Source organism: Cherax quadricarinatus, chromosome 11 (assembly GCF_038502225.1).
Source record: "Cherax quadricarinatus isolate ZL_2023a chromosome 11, ASM3850222v1, whole genome shotgun sequence".
In the NCBI taxonomy this organism is placed as follows: Eukaryota; Metazoa; Arthropoda; class Malacostraca; order Decapoda; family Parastacidae; genus Cherax; species Cherax quadricarinatus.
The window spans coordinates 23,424,574-23,443,507 of record NC_091302.1 but is presented as its reverse complement, the minus strand read 5'-3'; positions in this window follow the sequence as shown (position 1 = coordinate 23,443,507).

Here is an 18,934-nt window from a genome sequence, read left to right as displayed (position 1 = left end):
AGGTGTTATCAGCAGACACCAGGTGTTATCGGCAGACACGAGACACCAGGTGTTATCAGCAGACACAAGACACCAGGTGTTATCAGCAGACACGAGACACCAGGTGTTATCAGCAGACACAAGACACCAGGTGTTATCAGCAGACACGAGACACCAGGTGTTATCAGCAGACACGAGACACCAGGTGTTATCAGCAGACACGAGGTGTTATCAGCAGACACAAGACACCAGGTGTTATCAGCAGACACGAGACACCAGGAGTTATAAGCAGACACAAGACACCAGGTGTTATCAGCAGTCACGAGACACCAGGTGATATCAGCAGACACGAGACACCAGGTGTTGTCAGCAGACACCAAGTGTTATCAGCACACACCAGGTGTTATCAGCAGACACGAGATACCAGGTGTTATCAACAGACACGAGACACCAGGTGTTATCAGCAGACACAAGACACCAGGTGTTATCAGCAGACACAAGACACCAGGTGTTATCAGCAGACTCGAGACAATAGGTGTTATCAGCAGACACAAGACACCAGGTGTTATCAGCAGACACGAGACACCAGGTGTTATCAGCAGACACAAGACACCAGGTGTTATCAGCAGACACGAGACACCAGGTGTTATCAGCAGACACGAAACTCCAGGTGTTATCAGCAGACACGAGACAGACACAGACAGGTGTTATCAGCAGACACCACCAGGTGTTATCAGCAGACACGTGTTATCAGACACCAGGTGTTATCAGCAGACACGGTGTTATCAGACACCAAGTGTTATCAGCAGACACGAGACACAAGGTGTTGTCAGCAGACACAAGACACTTGGTGTTATCAGCAGACACGAGGCACCAGGTGTTATCAGCAGACACGAGACACCAGGTGTTATCAGCAGACACCAGGTGTTATCAGCAGACACCAGGTGTTATCAGCACTCACCAGGTGTTATCACCAGACACGAGACACCAGGTGTTATCAGCAGACACGAGATACCAGGTGTTATCAGCAGACACGAGACACCAGGTGTTATCAGCAGACACGAGACACCAGGTGTTATCAGCAGACACGAGACACCATGTTTTATCAGCAGAAACAAGACACATTGTGTTATCAGCAGACACGAGACAACAGGTGTTATCAGCAGACACGAGACACAGGTGTTATCAGCAAACACAAGACACCAGGTGTTATCAGAAGACACAAGACACCAGGTGTTATCAGCAGACACGAGACACCAGGTGTTATCAGCAGACACACCAGGTGTTATCAGCAGACCAGGTGTTATCAGCAGACACAACACACCAGGTGTTATCAGCAGACACGAGATACCAGGTGTTATCAGCAGACACTAGGTGTTATCAGCAGACACCAGGTGTGATCAGCAGACACGAGATACCAGGTGTTATCAGCAGACACCAGGTGTTATCAGCAGACACCAGGTGTTATCAGCAGACACCAGGTGTTATCAGCAGACACCAGGTGTTATCAGCAGACACGAGACACCAGGTGTTATCAGCAGACACGAGACACCAGGTGTTATCAGCAGACACGAGACACCAGGTGTTATCAGCAGACACGAGACACCAGGTGTTATCAGCAGACACGAGACACCAGGTGTTATCAGCAGACACAAGACACAAGGTGTTATCAGCAGACACAGGACACCAGGAGTTATCAGCAGACTCGAGACACCAGGTGTTATCAGCAGACACAAGACACCAGGTGTTATCAGCAGACACGAGACACCAGGTGTTATCAGCAGACACGAGACACCAGGTGTTATCAGCAGACACAAGACACCAGGTGTTATCAGCAGACACGAGACACCAGGTGTTATCAGCAGACACAAGACACCAGGTGTTATCAGCAGACACAAGACACCAGGTGTTATCAGCAGACGCCAGGTGTTATCAGCAGACACCAGTTGTTGTCAGCAGACACCAGGTGTTATCAGCAGACACGAGATACCAGGTGTTATCAGCAGACACGAGACACCAGGTGTTATCAGCAGACACCAGGTGTTATCAGCAGACACCAGTGTTGTCAGTAGACACCAGGTGTTATCAGCAGACACGAGACACCAGGTGTTATCAGCAGACACGAGACACCAGGAGTTATCAGTAGACACAAGAACCAGCAGACAGCAGACAGAGACACCAGGTGTTATCAGCATACACAACACACCAGGTGTTATCAGCAGACACGAGACACCAGGTGTTATCAGCAGACACGAGACACCAGGTGTTATCAGCAGACAACAGGTGTTATCAGCAGACACGAGACACCAGGTGTGTTCAGCAGTCACGAGACACCAGGTGTTATCAGCAGACACGAGATACCAGGTGTTATCAGCAGACACGAGACACCTGGAGTTATCAGTAGACACCAGGTGTTATCAGCAGACACGAGACACCAGGTGTGATCAGCAGACACCAGGTGTTATCAGCAGACACCAGGTGTTATCAGCAGACACCAGGTGTTATCAGCAGACACGAGACACCATGAGTTATCAGAAGACACGAGACACCAGGTGTTATCAGCAGACACGAGACACCAGGTGTTATCAGCAGACACAAGACACCAGGTGTTATCAGCAGACACGAGACACCAATGTGTTATCAGCAGACACTGGACAAGAGGTGTTATCAGCAGACACAAGACACCAGGTGTTATCAGCAGACTCGAGACACCAGGTGTTATCAGCAGACACAAGACAACAGGTGTTATCAGCAGACACGAGACACCAGGTGTTATCTGCAGACACGAGACACCAGGTGTTGTCAGCAGACACCAGGTGTTATCAGCAGACACCAGGTGTTATCAGCAGACACCAGGTGTTATCAGCACACACCAGGTGTTATCAGCAGACACGAGACACCAGGTGTTATCAGCAGACACGAGACACCAGGTGTTATCAGCAGACACCAGGTGTTATCAGCAGACACCAGGTGTTATCAGCAGATACCACACCAGGTGTTATCAGCAGACACGAGACACCAGGTGTTATCAGCAGACACGAGACACCAGGTGTTATCAGCAGACACCAGGTGTTATCAGCAGACACGAGACACCAGGTGTGATCAGCAGACACCAGGTGTTATCAGCAGACACCAGGTGTTATCAGCAGACACCAGGTGTTATCAGCAGACACGAGACACCAGGTGTTATCAGCAGACACGAGACACCAGGTGTTATCAGCAGACACGAGACACCAGGTGTTATCAGCAGACACGAGACACCAGGTGTTATCAGCAGACACAAGACACCTGGTGTTATCAGCAGACACGAGACACCAGGTGTTATCAGCAGACACGAGACACCAGGTGTGATCAGCAGACACCAGGTGTTACCAGCAGACACCAGGTGTTATCAGCAGACACCAAGTGTTATCAGCAGACACCATGAGTTATCAGAAGACACAAGAAACCAGGTGTTATCAGCAGACACCAGGTGTTATCAGCAGACTCGAGACACCAGGTGTTATCAGAAGACACGAGACAACACGTGTTATCAGCAGACACGAGACACCACGATTTATCAGCAGACACAAGACACCTGGTGTTATCAGCAGACACGAGAGACCATGTGTTATCAGCAGACACGAGACACCAGGTGTTATCAGCAGACACGAGACACCAGGTGTTATCAGCAGACACGAGACACCAGGTGTTATCAGCAGACACGAGACACCAGGTGTTATCAGCAGACACCAGGTGTTATCAGCAGACACCAGGTGTTATCAGCAGACACCAGGTGTTATCAGCAGACACCAGGTGTTATCAGCAGACACGAGACACCAGGTGTTATCAGCAGACACGAGACACCAGGTGTTATCAGCAGACACGAGACACCAGGTGTTATCAGCAGACACAAGACACCAGGTGTTATCAGCAGACACGAGACACCAGGTGTTATCAGCAGACACGAGACACCAGGTGTTATCAGCAGACACAAGACACCAGGTGTTATCAGCAGACACAAGACACCAGGTGTTATCAGCAGACACCAGGTGTTATCAGCAGACACAAGGTGTTATCAGCAGACACCAGGTGTTATCAGCAGACACAAGACACCAGGTGTTATCAGCAGACACAAGACACCAGGTGTTATCTGCAGACACGAGACACCAGGTGTTATCAGCAGCCACGAGACACCAGGTGTTATCAGCAGACAACACGTGTTATCAGCAGACACCAGGTGTTATCAGCAGACACGAGGCACCAGGTGTTATCAGCAGACACGAGACACCAGGTGTTATCAGCAGACACGAGACACCAGTTGTAATCAACAGATACCAGACACCAGGTTTTATCAGCAGACACAAGACACCTGGTGTTATCAGCTGACACGAGACACCAGGTGTTATCAGCAGACACGAGACACCAGGTGTTATCAGCAGACACAAGACACCAGGTGTTATCAGCAGACACAAGACACCAGGTGTTATCAGCAGACACAGCAGACACCAGGTGTTATCAGCAGACACGAGATACCAGGTGTTATCAGCAGACACGAGACACCAGGTGTTATCAGCAGACACGAGACACCAGGTGTTATCAGCAGACACGAGACACCAGGTGTTATCAGCAGACACAAGGTGTTATCAGCAGACACGAGACACCAGGTGTTATCAGCAGACACGAGACACCAGGTGTTATCAGCAGACACGAGACACCAGGTGTTATCAGCAGACACAAGACACCAGGTGTTATCAGCAGACACAAGAGACCAGGTGTTATCAGCAGACACAAGACACCAGGTGTCATCAGCAGACTCGAGACACCAGGAGTTATAAGCAGACACAAGACACCAGGTGTTATCAGCAGTCACGAGACACCAGGTGTTATCAGCAGACACGAGACACCAGGTGTTATCAGCAGACACCAGGTGTTATCAGCAGACACCAGGTGTTGTCAGCAGACACCACCAGGTGTTATCAGCAGACACGCAGACACACACCAGGTGTTATCAGCAGACACAAGACACCAGGTGTTATCAGCAGACACGAGACACCAGGCAGACACGAGACACAGGTGTTATCAGCAGACACAAGACACCAGGTGTTATCAGCAGACACACACCAGGTGTTAGAGACACCAGGTGTTATCAGCAGACACGAGGTGTTATCAGCAGACACGAGTCACCAGGTGTTATCAGCAGACACGAAACACCAGGTGTTATCAGCAGGCACAAGACACCAGGTGTTATCAGCAGACACGAGACAACAGGTGTTATCAGCAGACACGAGACACCAGGTGTTATCAGCAGACACAAGACACCAGGTGTTATCAGCAGACACAAGACACCAGGTGTTATCAGCACACACCAGGTGTTTTCAGCAGACACGAGACACCAGGTGTTATCAGCAGACACGAGACACCAGGTGTTATCAGCAGACACAAGACAACAGGTGTTATCAGCAGACACCAGGTGTTATCGGCAGACACGAGACACCAGGTGTTATCAGCAGACACGAGACACAAGGTGTTATCAGCAGACACGAGACACCAGGTGTTATCAGCAGACACCAGACACGTGTTAACAGCAGACACCAGGTGTCGTCAGCAGACACCAGGTGTTATCTGCTGACACCAGGTGTTATCAGCAGACACGCCATACCAGGTGTTATCAGCAGACACGAGACACCAGGTGTTATCTGCAGACACGAGACACCAGGTGTTTTCAGCAGACACAAGACACCAGGTGTTATCAGCAGACACCAAGTGTTATCAGCACACACCAGGTGTTATCAGCAGACACAAGACACCAGGTGTTATCAGCAGACACGAGACACCAGGTGTTATCAGCAGACACGAGACACCAGGTGTTATCAGCAGACACCAGGTGTTATCAGCAGACACCAGGTGTTATCAGCAGACACCAGGTGTTATCAGCAGACACGAGACATCAGGTGTTATCAGCAGACACGAGACACCAGTTGTTATCAGCAGACACCAGGTGTTATCAGCAGACACCAGACCCAGCAGCACAAGCTAGTCAGTTCCAACTCACACCCACCCACACCCACTTATGTATTTATCTAACCTATTCTTAAAACTACAAAACGTTTTAGCCTCAATAACTGTACTCGGGAGTTTGTTCCACTCATCCACAACTCTATTACCAAACCAGTGCTTTCCTATATCCTTCCTGAATCTGAATTTTTCCAACTTGAAACCATTGCTGCGAGTCCTGTCTTGGCTGGAAATTTTCAGCATGCTCTTTATATCCCCTTTATTTATTCCTGTTTTCCATTTATACACCTCGATCATATCCCCCATAATTCTATGCCTTTCGAGAGAGTGCAGATTCAGGGCCCTCAGTGTATCCTCATAGGGAAGATTTCTGATTCATGGGATCAACTCTGTCATCCTCCTTTGTATGTTTTCCAGAGCATTTTTATCCATTCTGTAATACGGTGACCAGAACTGAGCAGCATAGTCTAAATGAGGCCTAACCAAGGATATAGAGTTGAAGAATAACCTGAGGATTTCTATTGTTTATACTTATAGATATGAAGCCAAGAATTCTGTTAGCCTTTTTATGAGCACTAATGAACTGTTGTCTTGGTTTTAGATTACTCCTAACCAGAACTCCTAAATCTTTTTCGCAATCCGTAATATTAAGATCTACATTATTTAGTTTATATGTCGCGTGGTTATTTTCCTGTCCAACATTTAGAACTTTGCATTTTCCTATATTAAACTGCATCTTCAACTTCTCCGACCATTGCTTCAGTCTATTCAAATCATCCTGGAGTGCTCTAGTGTCCTCATTAGAATGAATTGGACGGCCTATTTTGGTGTCATCAGCGAATTTGCTTATGTCGATATTTATTCCCTCATCTATGTCGTTTATGTAAATTGTGAACAACAACTGGCTCAACACTGACCCCTGAGGAACCCCTCTTGTGACGTGCCCCCATTCTGATATCTCCCCATTTATGCAAGCTCTCTGCTGCCTATTTGTCGGCTATTCCTCTACCTAGGAAAAAATTTCTCCTCCTATTCCGTGTGCCTTAAGTTTCCTCAACAGCCTCTGATGTGGAACTCTATCGAAAGCCTTACTTAAGTCCATATACGCAATATCATATTCATTACCATGATCTACTTCCTCAAACACCTTAGTGAAAAAAGTTTGTAAATTCGTAAGACAGGAACGCCCCTTTGTAAAACCGTGTTGAGATTCATTAATCAATCTGTGCCTGTCAAGATGGCTTCGAATTGCTTCGGCAATTATTGATTCCATAAATTTTCCCACTATGGAGGTAAGGCTTATTGGTCTATAGTTCGAAGCCAAGGACCTGTTACCTGCCTTGTAAACAGGTATTACATTTACCATTTTCCACTTATCAGGCACTATGCCAGTTTGTAGTGATATGTTAAAAAGATTTACTCCTTTGCAAACAGTTTATCAGGGCCTGGGGATTTGTAAGGTTTAAGTTTCTCTATTTGTCTGAGGACCATGTCACTAGTTACTGTAATCGTGTATAGTTTATTATCGTCCTGTTCTACATAATCTATTATTTCAGGAATATCGCTAGTACTTTCCTGGGTGAAAACTGAGAGGAAGTAGGTATTGAAAACTTCACACATATCCTTATCACTGTCAGTGATCTTACTAAAATTACTCTTACGCGGGCCAATCTTGTCCTTAATCTTACTTCAGTATACCTAAAAGAACCCTTTTGGGTTAGTCTTTGAATCATTTTTTTTTTTACACAGGGTTTGACAAGGTTAAAGATCCCTAGCTTAATTGACAAGCTATTTACAGATTAAGGATTCCTAACTTTATTGGCAAGCTAAGAGCTGTTACCTACATCAGCTCATTTGAAAGCATTTTTATTGTTATGAGACATACAAGTAGGGAACAGGATGAAGTTGGAGCCATCTGTGGGCCAGCATTTTCATTTGATCAACTGACTTTATCTCGTTGACATCATTATGCTGTACGAATGTGTTCCATACTCGAGTCATCCTGGGTATATATGATCTCAGATGGAGTGATGTTCTGGAGAAGGGTACAGCCAGAGTGAAGTTGCTGCTTTCTGCCCGTCTTGTGGCATAAAAGCTTGTTTCACGCTGTCCTCGAAGTGGATCCAAGTGTGGTACTTTGACAATATTGGCCTTGTACGTAACAGTAAGGCCACCCACATCCCTCCTATGTTGAAGGCTCTGCTGAAATGACAGATCTATCCAGGATAGGTCCAGGTGAGAGATGAAACGTCTTGCTCTGTTCTCTACTCTGTCAAGCAGTCGCAGATGAGAAGGGGGGCAGGCAAACCAAGAAAGTGGAGCATACTCAAGGTGTGAGGGCACTTGTGCCTCGTACAGAAGCTTGCAACCCCTACTGTCAAGCAGATGCGAGATACGACGAAGTGCTGTAAGCTTCCTGGCTGCCTTGTTTGCAGGATTTACAACATGGTTCTTCATGGTTAGCTTGGAGTCAAATTTCACCCCAAGGATATCAACTTTTTCTCCAGGTGCCAACACCCTCCCATTCATCCTTACTACTGCACCAGCATTACCATCATGGTGCCTAGAGACGATCATCATTTGCTTTTTCTCAGGTGCAAATGTTACTTGCCATCTATTTCCCCAAGCTGATATAGCTCTCAGCTGGTGATTGATGTAGCTTAGAGCAGCTGGCATTTCTTCTCTTGGATAAGTGAATGTCAGTGTACAGTTGTCTGCATATGCATGTGATTCTGGGATGAGATGAAGAAGGTCGTTGAAGTAGACATTCCATAACAATGGTCCCAGCACGCTTCCTTGTGGAACACCTGCCCCAATATGATGTCTTGCTGATTCCGTTCCATTGAGAACTACACTTATAGATCTACCATGAAGGTAATCACTGAGGAGACATAGCGTAGAGCCTGCACTTCCCAGTGCTTGAAGTTTTGCTAAGAGGCCCTGATGCCACACCCGGTCGAAAGCGCCAGCAATGTCTAGCTACCACACAGCTGACTTTGGATTCATCCAGTGACTGGTGCCACTTAGTGGAGAGGTTTAACAACAGATCAGCAGCAGAGTAACCTTTCCTGAAGCCATATTGACGATCACAAAGTAGTGAGTGGTAGTCAAAAAACTCTGTCATTTGTCTTGAGATTATTGTCTCAAGGATCTTACCAGTGATTGACAGGAGTGACTGGTCTGTAGTGCTGATTTCTGCTCTGCTCTTCTTTTTGTGAACAGGGACTACATTTGCCTATTTCCATAGAGAGGGCCATTTACACTGTACTAGGCAGTGCTGAAAGATGCGAGTTAGAGGTGCTGCTAGCTGGTCTGCACATCTTCTCAGCAATCTTGGGCTCAACTTGTCTGGGCCCACAGCCTTTTCTTGGTCAAGCAATTTAAGAAGGAAATGCACCTCCTCCTGCCTTATTGTCACCACTGACAGTTTTGACACAGTTCTTGCAGCTAGCCAAGGAGGGCCCTTTGCTGCATCAGGAACTTGCATTTTGGTAGCAAAGTGTTCAGCAAAGAGGTCCGCCTTCTCTTGACTACTAGTAGAGGTGGTCCCATCCTGTCGATTTAGAGATGGAATGAGTTCATCAGGCAGATAACCTTGTCTGTCCTTGACCAGGGACCACCAGATTTTGGAGCCTACCCTACCTGATGCTAGCTTTCTTTTAGTGTCCACCTCCCATTTAGCAATGGCCCACTTTTGAACGTCACCCATATGCCTACAGGCTTGCCTGTGCAAGTTCCTGTTATAGGTGGTAGGATGTCTCTCATACCTTTGCCATGCTTTGTACTTAGCAGTAGCAGCCTCTCTACAACGAAAGGCAAACCAAGGCTGATCTGTAGGCTTCGTCACATATTGCCGGTGAGGAATGTGTTCTTGTTGTAGATTAAGGATGTGTCCAGTGAAGGCTTTCACTTGGTTGTCAACATCCCCTTGGAGAAGAGCATTCCAATCGGTGGTGGCGAGCTCAGAGCAAAGGGCTGGCCAATTACCTCTTTCCCATAGCCAGGTTGTGCGTGTGGACTCCTCACCTCGTTCTGTTGGGATCTGAAGTGTCTTAAAAACAGCCTTGTGGTCAGACGATCCAATGTAGCCGAGGGGTTGGCAAGTGACTATGGCTTCTGCCAGATCACTCACTACTGGGTCAAGGGAGGAGCCAGAGATATGAGTAGGGAAATCAACAAAGTTTCTCATGTCAAACACTGCAAGAAGGTCATCAAAGTCCCTCTGTATAAGGTGCTGGTTGAGGTCACCAACAATTATGAAATGTTGACAGTTGTGTTGTAGCAGAAGGGAGTCAATATTTTCCATTAGGAAGTTGATGGGGTCTGCATGTTACCACTGAGGTCTGTACATTGCACAAGTTAGTACAGAGGTACCAGTGTTTATGCAGAGCTTGAAGAACATCATTTCAAGATGTGTAGGGGTGGCAACATCAATGTGCTGGGCATGAACACTTTTAGAGAAGCACACAGCAACACCTCCTCCTTGCCTGTCTCTTCTTATCCATGAGGTGTAGCCAACAATTCTTGCAAAATTTTCTGGAGTCCTGTCATCCAAAAATGTTTCAACAACATCTATCATGTCGGGACGTCGAGTGTTCACAAAACTGTGTGTGCTCTCAAACATTAGTAATGAAACCTCTAATGTTGGCCGACAGGATGCTGATAGACTGGCTCCTCATGATGATGTTGTCAGCTTGAGGTGGTGGGTGTGTAGGGCATGTAAGGTGCCTGCCCTTGAGAGAGGTAGGGTACTGAAGCAGCTGCAGGGATGTAGGTCAGTGGTCTTGTATAAGGCACAATACCACCTGCTGAGCTGGGATAGGAGTAGCTGAGTGGGTGACGTGTGAGAGTGTTCACCAATTCAGAGATCCTGCTGGTTTGTTCTGAGAACAGATCTCTAAACAGGTGGTCCTGTCTGTCAAGTTCCTTTTTCTTCCAACACTGGTCCTCCTGGTGTCCTTTCTTGTAGCAGTAATTGCACCTGGTATCTCGCAGGCAGTTGTTGGCAGTGTGCCCCATCCGGTGACAGCGAGAGCACAGCCTAGGTGCCTGGAAGGGTGGACTATGATTTGTTTCACCTCCTGTGTTTTGCAGATTTGTCCTCAGGTTCTGCCGCTGGAACTGTGTTAGTGGAGGGTGAGACGGCTGTAGATGTCTTCCTCCTCCACGTCCTCTTCCACGTCCTCTGCCCCGTCCTCTACCAGTTCTGACAGATGTGTCCCTGCTGTTCGTACTTTGGCGCAGTAGGTGATCAGGTGAAGTGATAGTTCCCTGATTATTAACTGCACCAATCTCTGGTGGAGAAACTTCTGAAACAGAACTTGCTGATGAAGCACTGCTGCCAGATTCTGGAATAGTGTCGGCAGGTGTGCTGACAGGTGTAGGATCAGAGATGGTATGTGCACTGTCTAGCGGACTGGCACTGGCTGAAGCAGAGATGTCAGGTGTAGGAGAATTAACAGATCCAAGGCTTCCTTCGTTGCTTGAAAGAGGATTTGTTCCCTCTGTGGTGGTCAGAGGAATTGTGTTAGAATTCCAGAAGGTAGTGTTTTGAACTCTGTCAGTCTGTGGGACCTTAGCGATGACAGAATTCCACCAGTTATTTACCCCTGAGTTAAGCTCAGTATGGGACTTCCAGTCTTTGTCAATAGTGTCACCATCAGCTGAGCAGCTTGCACTGGCCTTCTACAATAGCTTGGAGGTTATCTAATGATTTGAGTAGCTCATGAAGTGCTTGCCTGTGATGGATTATCTTAGCTGCAACTTGACAACACAGCCCAAGAGGGCAGTCTTGATCTTTGGACTGAAGTCCCTGAGGTAGGACTTCTGAACCTTCCTCCTGTAGCTCCTGGCTTGTATCCATATATACCACAGGATTGTGGATATCCTTCAATTTTCTGAAATTTTCAACCTGGCTGCAACAAAATTCTTCTTCTGGAATGCATTCTGTGTGGTAGTAGTTGGAACAAGTAGGTTCCTTACATCTAAGAAGAATTTTGTCCCTTGTGGTATACCCACAAACACTGCAGTAACTACTGGGACAATAGTCAGATAGCGTAGATATTCTTGCTATTTTACGATGTGAAGTCATCCCAGAGAAGGCTTGTAGGTTTGCAATGAAGTTCACAGGAGAGAGAGAGTGGGTGGTGGTATCGTGGGTGGTGGTATCGTGGGTGGGGTGGAGTATCGTGGGTGGGGGTGTTTATAGCGGGGTGGGTAGTGACCTTGTGACCTTAGCCTCATAATCCCTTTTTGCTTTTCATATTCCTTTCTTTATTTCTCTCTTTAATTGAATATATTGATTTCTTAACTGCCCATCCCCTCTTTTGATACGCCTATATATGCCTCTCTTTTGACCAATGAGATATTTTATTCTATTGTTCATCCATTTGGGATCGTTTTTGTTAGATCTAATTTCCCTACTCGGAACAAAAGTTGTCTGGACAGCTAGAACTATGCTTTCAAGTGCTACGCTGTATAATCCAACGAGTTTAGCGCTCCCTCATGATTATCCTAATATAATAATAATTTCAAGTGCTACAGCTTTCAAGTGAAGCCCTCAAGCAGAGGCATTTTGTGAGCCATCTAATAAAATCCTCTTCTGAAGCCCTTTAGTGAAGTCCTCTAATGTGGTCTTCTTCCAAAGCCCTTTCGTGAAGCCTAGGTGAAGCCCTCTAGTAAAATCCTCTAGTGAAGCCCTCTATCATGATCCCCTTGTGAGGCTCCCTTGTGAATCCTTCTAAGTGAAGCCCTCTAGTGAAATTATTATTAAATTCTGCTGATCTATTATCGTCCCTTTATTTTATTTCCGATTATATTTATTTCAATCATTTTCCTGCTTTTTGCCACAAAATATTCTGCGTGTTTCAACTTTTTTTTAACCCTCTTTTATTATGATGAATAATAATGTGGCCGCGAGTATCAGTTTACAGAGCATCAAAGCTTCCATGTGCCGCTACTTTCTTAATCAGTCTCCTGCTTGGAACTATATTACAGTCCTTACTGAAGTCTATACTCGTTATTGTATTATTTATCTTGGTCTACTGCGTTGAATACCTTAGCAAAAGAGGGTTAGTTCACTAGTTAACTAGAATGCCCCATGCATAAACCGTTCTGAGATTCGTTGATCAAATTATGGTTTTCAAGACGTCTTCGAATTTCATCAGCAATTATTAATTAAATCAAGTGAAAAATTATCTTATCCATAAATAAGGAATGTAAACAAATCTCCAGTGTATACACAATTAGAGACATACACCTCTCGGTGAATATTTCCAAACATATATTGTTGACTGGTTGGATAATTGAGCTTAAAGCTTATTGACAACACGAAGCGTCATTAAGGCTACAAGTCTTCACTTCATCACAATCAAACGTCGTATTAGTTGCACTTTTGTCTTTTTACCTCAGTCAAGATTACTTTAATCCACAAAAGAGGAAACTGTCAGCGCATCTTTCACTCGCTGTATAAACCACCTATGTGTGGTTTATACAGCGTGAAGCAGCCAGGAGCGCTGTGTCTGGATGTGAAGCAGCCAGGAGCGCTGTGTCTGGACGTGAAGTAGCCGGGAGCGCTGTGTCTGGACGTGAAGCAGCCAGGAGCGCTGTGTCTGGACGTGAAGCAGCCGGGAGCGCTGTGTCTGGACGTGAAGCAGCCGGGAGCGCTGTATTTGGACGTGAAGCAGCCAGGAGCGCTGTGACTGGATGAGAAGCAGCCAGGAGCGCTGTGTCTGGATGAGAAGCAGCCAGGAGCACTGTGTCTGGACGTGAAGCAGCCAGGAGCGCTGTGTCTGGACGTAAAGCACCCAGGAGCGCTGTGTCTGGACGTGAAGCAGCCAGAAGCGCTGTGTCTGGATAAGAAGCAGCCAGGAGCGCTGTGTCTGGACGTGAAGCAGCCAGGAGCGCTGTGTCTGGACGTGAAGCAGTCAGGAGCGCTGTCTGGACGTGAAGCACTCAGGAGCGCTGTGTCTGGACGTGATGCAGCCAGGAGCGCTGTGTCTGGACGTGATGCAGCCAGGAGCGCTGTGTCTGGACGTGAAGCAGCCAGGAGCGCTGTGTCTGGACGTGAAGAAGCCAGGAGCGATGTGTCTGGATGATAAGCAGCCAAGAGCACTGTGTCTGGACGTGAAGCAGCCAGGAGCGCTGTGTCTGGACGTGAAGCAGCCAGGAGCGCTGTGTCTGGACGTGAAGCAGCCAGGAGCGCTGTGTCTGGACGTGAAGAAGCCAGGAGCGCAATGTCTGTATGATAAGCAGCCAAGAGCACTGTGTCTGGACGTGATGCAGCCAGGAGCGCTGTGTCTGGACGTGAAGCAGCCAGGAGCGCTGTGTCTGGACGTGAAGAAGCCAGGAGCGCAATGTCTGTATGATAAGTAGCCAGGAGCGCTGTGTCTGGACGTGAAGCAGCCAGGAGCGCTGTGTCTGGACGTGAAGCAGCCAGGAGCGCTGTGTCTGGACGTGAAGCAGCCAGGAGCACTGTGTCTGGACGTGAAGCAGCCAGGAGCGCTGTGTCTGGACGTGAAGCAGCCAGGAGCGATGTGTCTGGATGATAAGCAGCCAAGAGCACTGTGTCTGGACGTGAAGCAGCCAGGAGCGCTGTGTCTGGACGTGAAGCAGCCAGGAGCGCTGTGTCTGGATGTGAAGCAGCCAGGAGCGCTGTGTCTGGACGTGAAGCAGCCAGGAGCGCTGTGTCTGGACGTGAAGCAGCCAGGAACGCTGTGTCTGGACGTGAAGCAGCCAGGAGTGCTGTGTCTGGACGTGAAGCAGCCAGGAGCGCTGTGTCTGGACATGAAGCAGCCAGGAGCGCTGTCTGGACGTAAAGCAGCCAGGAGCGCTGTGTCTGGACGTAAAGCAGCCAGGAGCGCTGTGTCTGGACGTGAAGCAGCCAGGAGCGCTGTGTCTGGACGTGAAGCAGCCAGGAGCGCTGTGTCTGGACGTGAAGCAGCCAGGAGCGCTGTGTCTGGACGTGAAGCAGCCAGGAGCGCTGTGTCTGGACGTGAAGCAGCCATGAGCGCTGTGTCTGGACGTGAAGCAGCCAGGAGCGCTGTGTCTGGACGTGAAGCAGCCAGGAGCGCTGTGTCTGGACGTGAAGCAGCCAGGAGCGCTGTGACTGGATGATAAGCAGCCAGGAGCGCTGTGTCTGGATGTGAAGCAGCCAGGAGCGCTGTGTCTGGACGTGAAGCACCCAGGAGCGCTGTGTCTGGACGTGAAGCAGCCAGGAGCGCTGTGTCTGGACGTGAAGCAGCCAGGAGCGCTGTGACTGGATGATAAGCAGCCAGGAGCGCTGTGTCTGGATGTGAAGCAGCCAGGAGCGCTGTGTCTGGACGTGAAGCACCCAGGAGCGCTGTGTCTGGACGTGAAGCAGCCAGGAGCGCTGTGTCTAGACGTAGTGCTAGGAATAAGATGGACGAGTTGAGATTAGTAGCTAGTGCAGGTAACATTGATGTATTTACCATCGCTGATACATGGTTCAATTCCAAATGTCGGGACATGCCTGCGGAATGTCACATTCAGGGTTTTAAAATATTCCAAGTAGATAGAAGTATCGGTAATGGGGGTGGTGTGGCACTGTATGTCCGAGATAGCTTGAACTGTTGCATAAAAATGGGTATTAAATCTGAAGTAACACATACCGAGTCTGTCTGGATAGAATTTTCAGAGGGGCAGGAAAAATTGATTCTAGGAGTGATATACCGTCCTCCAAACTTAGATAGGGACCAAGAGAAATTGCTATGGGAGGAAATTGTTAAGGCCACAAAGCACGATAAAGTAGTAATTCTAGGAGACTTTAACATTAGTCAGATTAATTGGAATTTCTTGACTGGGAATTTAGAATCAAATGACTTCGTAGAAGTAGTTCAGGCCTGTTTTTTGAAGCTATTTGTGACAGAACCTACAAGGGGAAATTACCTGCTTGACTTGGTTCTGACAAACAAGGAAACCTTTGTTAATAATTTAGAAATTAAAGAGGAACTTGGCTCAAGCGATCACAAATCAATTACCTTTAGCATAGAATGGAAGTATGACAGTAGGGATAATTTAGTAATGGTTCCAGATTTTCGCTTAGCAGATTAGAATGAGTTTAGAGAACACTTATCATTTCTTGACTGGGGTAACGAGGAGAGCTATCAATATGATAGCTTTCTGAACATTATACATGATTCCCAAAGAACATTTATAAGAACATAAGAACATAAGAATGTAGGAACACTGCAGAAGGCCTACTGGCCCATACGAGGCAGGTCCTTTTCAAAACGACATCTACCTAAAGCTACTCAAGAAATAACTCCCGTACCCCTTGACACCAATCAAACCCAGCCCCTCCCACTCATATATTTGTCCAGTCTCTTCTTAAAGCTACCCAAGGTCCTAACCTCTATCACCCCACTGGGAAGACTGTTCCACGCATCTACAACTCTGTTAGAAAACCAGTACTTACCTATGTCCTTTCTAAATCTAAATTTATCCAACTTAAATCCATTATTCCTGGTTCTTACCTGGTTCGACACCCTCAGTACTTTATTAATGTCTCCCTTGTTTATGCCCGTCATCCACTTATACACTTCAATGATATCTTCCCTCATTCTACGCCTCTCCAGAGAGTGGAGATTTAAGGCTTTAAGTCTATCTTCATACGGGAGGTTCCTTACACAGTAAATCATTTTAGTCATTCTTCTCTGTATGTTCTCTAATGAGTCTATGTCCATCCTGTAGTAAGAGGACCAAAACTGAGCAGCATAATCTAAATGAGGCCTCACTAGTGATGTATAGAGCTGTAAAATAACTTTTGGACTTCTGTTACTTATACTTCTTGAGATAAATCCAAGTAATCTGTTGGCCTTGTTGCGCACACTGAGGCACTGCTGTCTTGGCTTTAGATTTCTGCTTACCATGACTCCCAAGTCTTTTTCACATTCTGTATGACCAAGCTCTACTTCACCTAGATTATAGCTTCGAGGGTTATTTTCATTACCAAGGGCAAGTACCTTACACTTATCCACATTAAACTTCATCTGCCATTTCTCAGACCAAGACATTAATTTGTTCAAATCGTCCTGGAGTTCATTGATATCCTCCTCAGAGTGAATTATACGGCCTATCTTTGTATCATCAGCAAACTTACTCATGTCACTAGTAATCCCTTCATCAAGGTCATTAATGTAAATTATGAACAAGAGAGGGCCTAAAACTGATCCTTGTGGAACGCCACTAGTGACTAATCCCCATTCAGATTTCACTCCATTAATGGTAACTCTCTGCTTTCTATTGGTAAGCCATGCCTCAATCCATGCTAGAATTTTACCTCCTATACCATGAGCTGCCACTTTTCTTAAGAGTCTCTTGTGAGGAACTCTGTCGAAGGCTTTACTAAAATCCAAATAAACAATATCATATTCCTTATCACTGTCAACTGCCTCAAATGTTCTATTGAAGAACGTCAGTAAGTTTGTCAGGCAGGAACGACCTCTCGTGAATCCATGCTGAGATTCATTTATCAAGTTATGCTCTTCAAGGTGACTTCTGATAATGTCAGCTATAATTGATTCTAATAACTTGCCCACTATAGATGTCAGGCTTATTGGACGGTAATTTGAAGGAGTGGACTTATCCCCTGATTTGAATATAGGAACCACATTAGCCATCTTCCACATCTCTGGCACAACACTGGTAAGGATGGACGCATTGAATACACTCGTTAATGGCTGACTAAGCTCCATCTTGCATTCCTTAAGTACCCTTGAAAACAACTCATCGGGTCCCGGGGACTTATTTTGTTTCAGTTTGTCTATCTGTTTAATAACCATGTCCCTCGTGACAGTAATATTAGTTAACTTAAATTCATCAGGAACTAAATAATTGTTAATTTCTGGAATCTCATTTACATCTTCCTGTGTAAAAACTGACAAAAAATAGTCATTAAATAAGGAACACATTTCCAGTTCAATATCCGTCAGCTGTCCATTCCCAGATTTCAGAGGTCCTACTTTTTCCTTCACCTTCGTCCTATACACTTGAAAGAACCCCTTTGGATTAGTCTTTGATTCATTAGCGACTCTAATTTCATAGTCACGTTTAGCCTTTCTAATCGCCTTTTTTACTTCTCTTTTAAGCTGAACGTATTGGTCAGTAAGGTTAACCTCTCCTCTTCTGATGCGCCTATAAATTCCCCTTTCCTCCCCTAATAGATGCTTTAGCCTCCTGTTAACCCATTTAGGATCGTTATTATTAGACCTAATTTCTCTCTGGGGAATGTATATACTCTGGGCACTGTGTACATTATTAAGAAAACAATCATAAAAGCAGATCCCTTCATATTCATAAGTATGATTATCGTCAATAAAATCATTAGCTAGATAACCCCAATCAAGATTAGACAGATGTTCCCTAAGTCCATTATAATCGGCAGAACGAAAATCGGGGATTTTTACTGTATTATCATTATTCTTGCATTCCCAATTAATGCTAAAGGTGATGGATTTGTGATCACTTGCGCCAAGCTCTTCAGTGATCTCCAGATTATTCACGAGTGTTTCCTTATTTGACAAGACTAGGTCTAGCAAATTATTACCCCTGGTAGGTTCAGTTACACTCTGTTTCAGAAAACAGTCCTGAACTGTTTCCATGAAGTCACTGGACTCTAGATTACCTGTCAAAGAATTCCAGTCAATTTGGCTAAAGTTAAAGTCCCCTACTATGACTACGTTACTGTGTCCAGAAGCCCTAACAATTTCGTCCCAAAGAAGTCTCCCTCTATCTTGATCCAAGCCTGGAGGTCGGTATATTACACCTAGAATTAGTTTTTCTTGACCCTCCACGAACTCTACCCAAACAGACTCTGTTACTGCTCCATCTATTTTTATACCTGTTTTTATGCAACAATTAATATTTTCTCGAACATACAATGCAACTCCTCCCCCCTTCCCATTACATCTATCCACATTGAATAACTTAAATCCCTGAA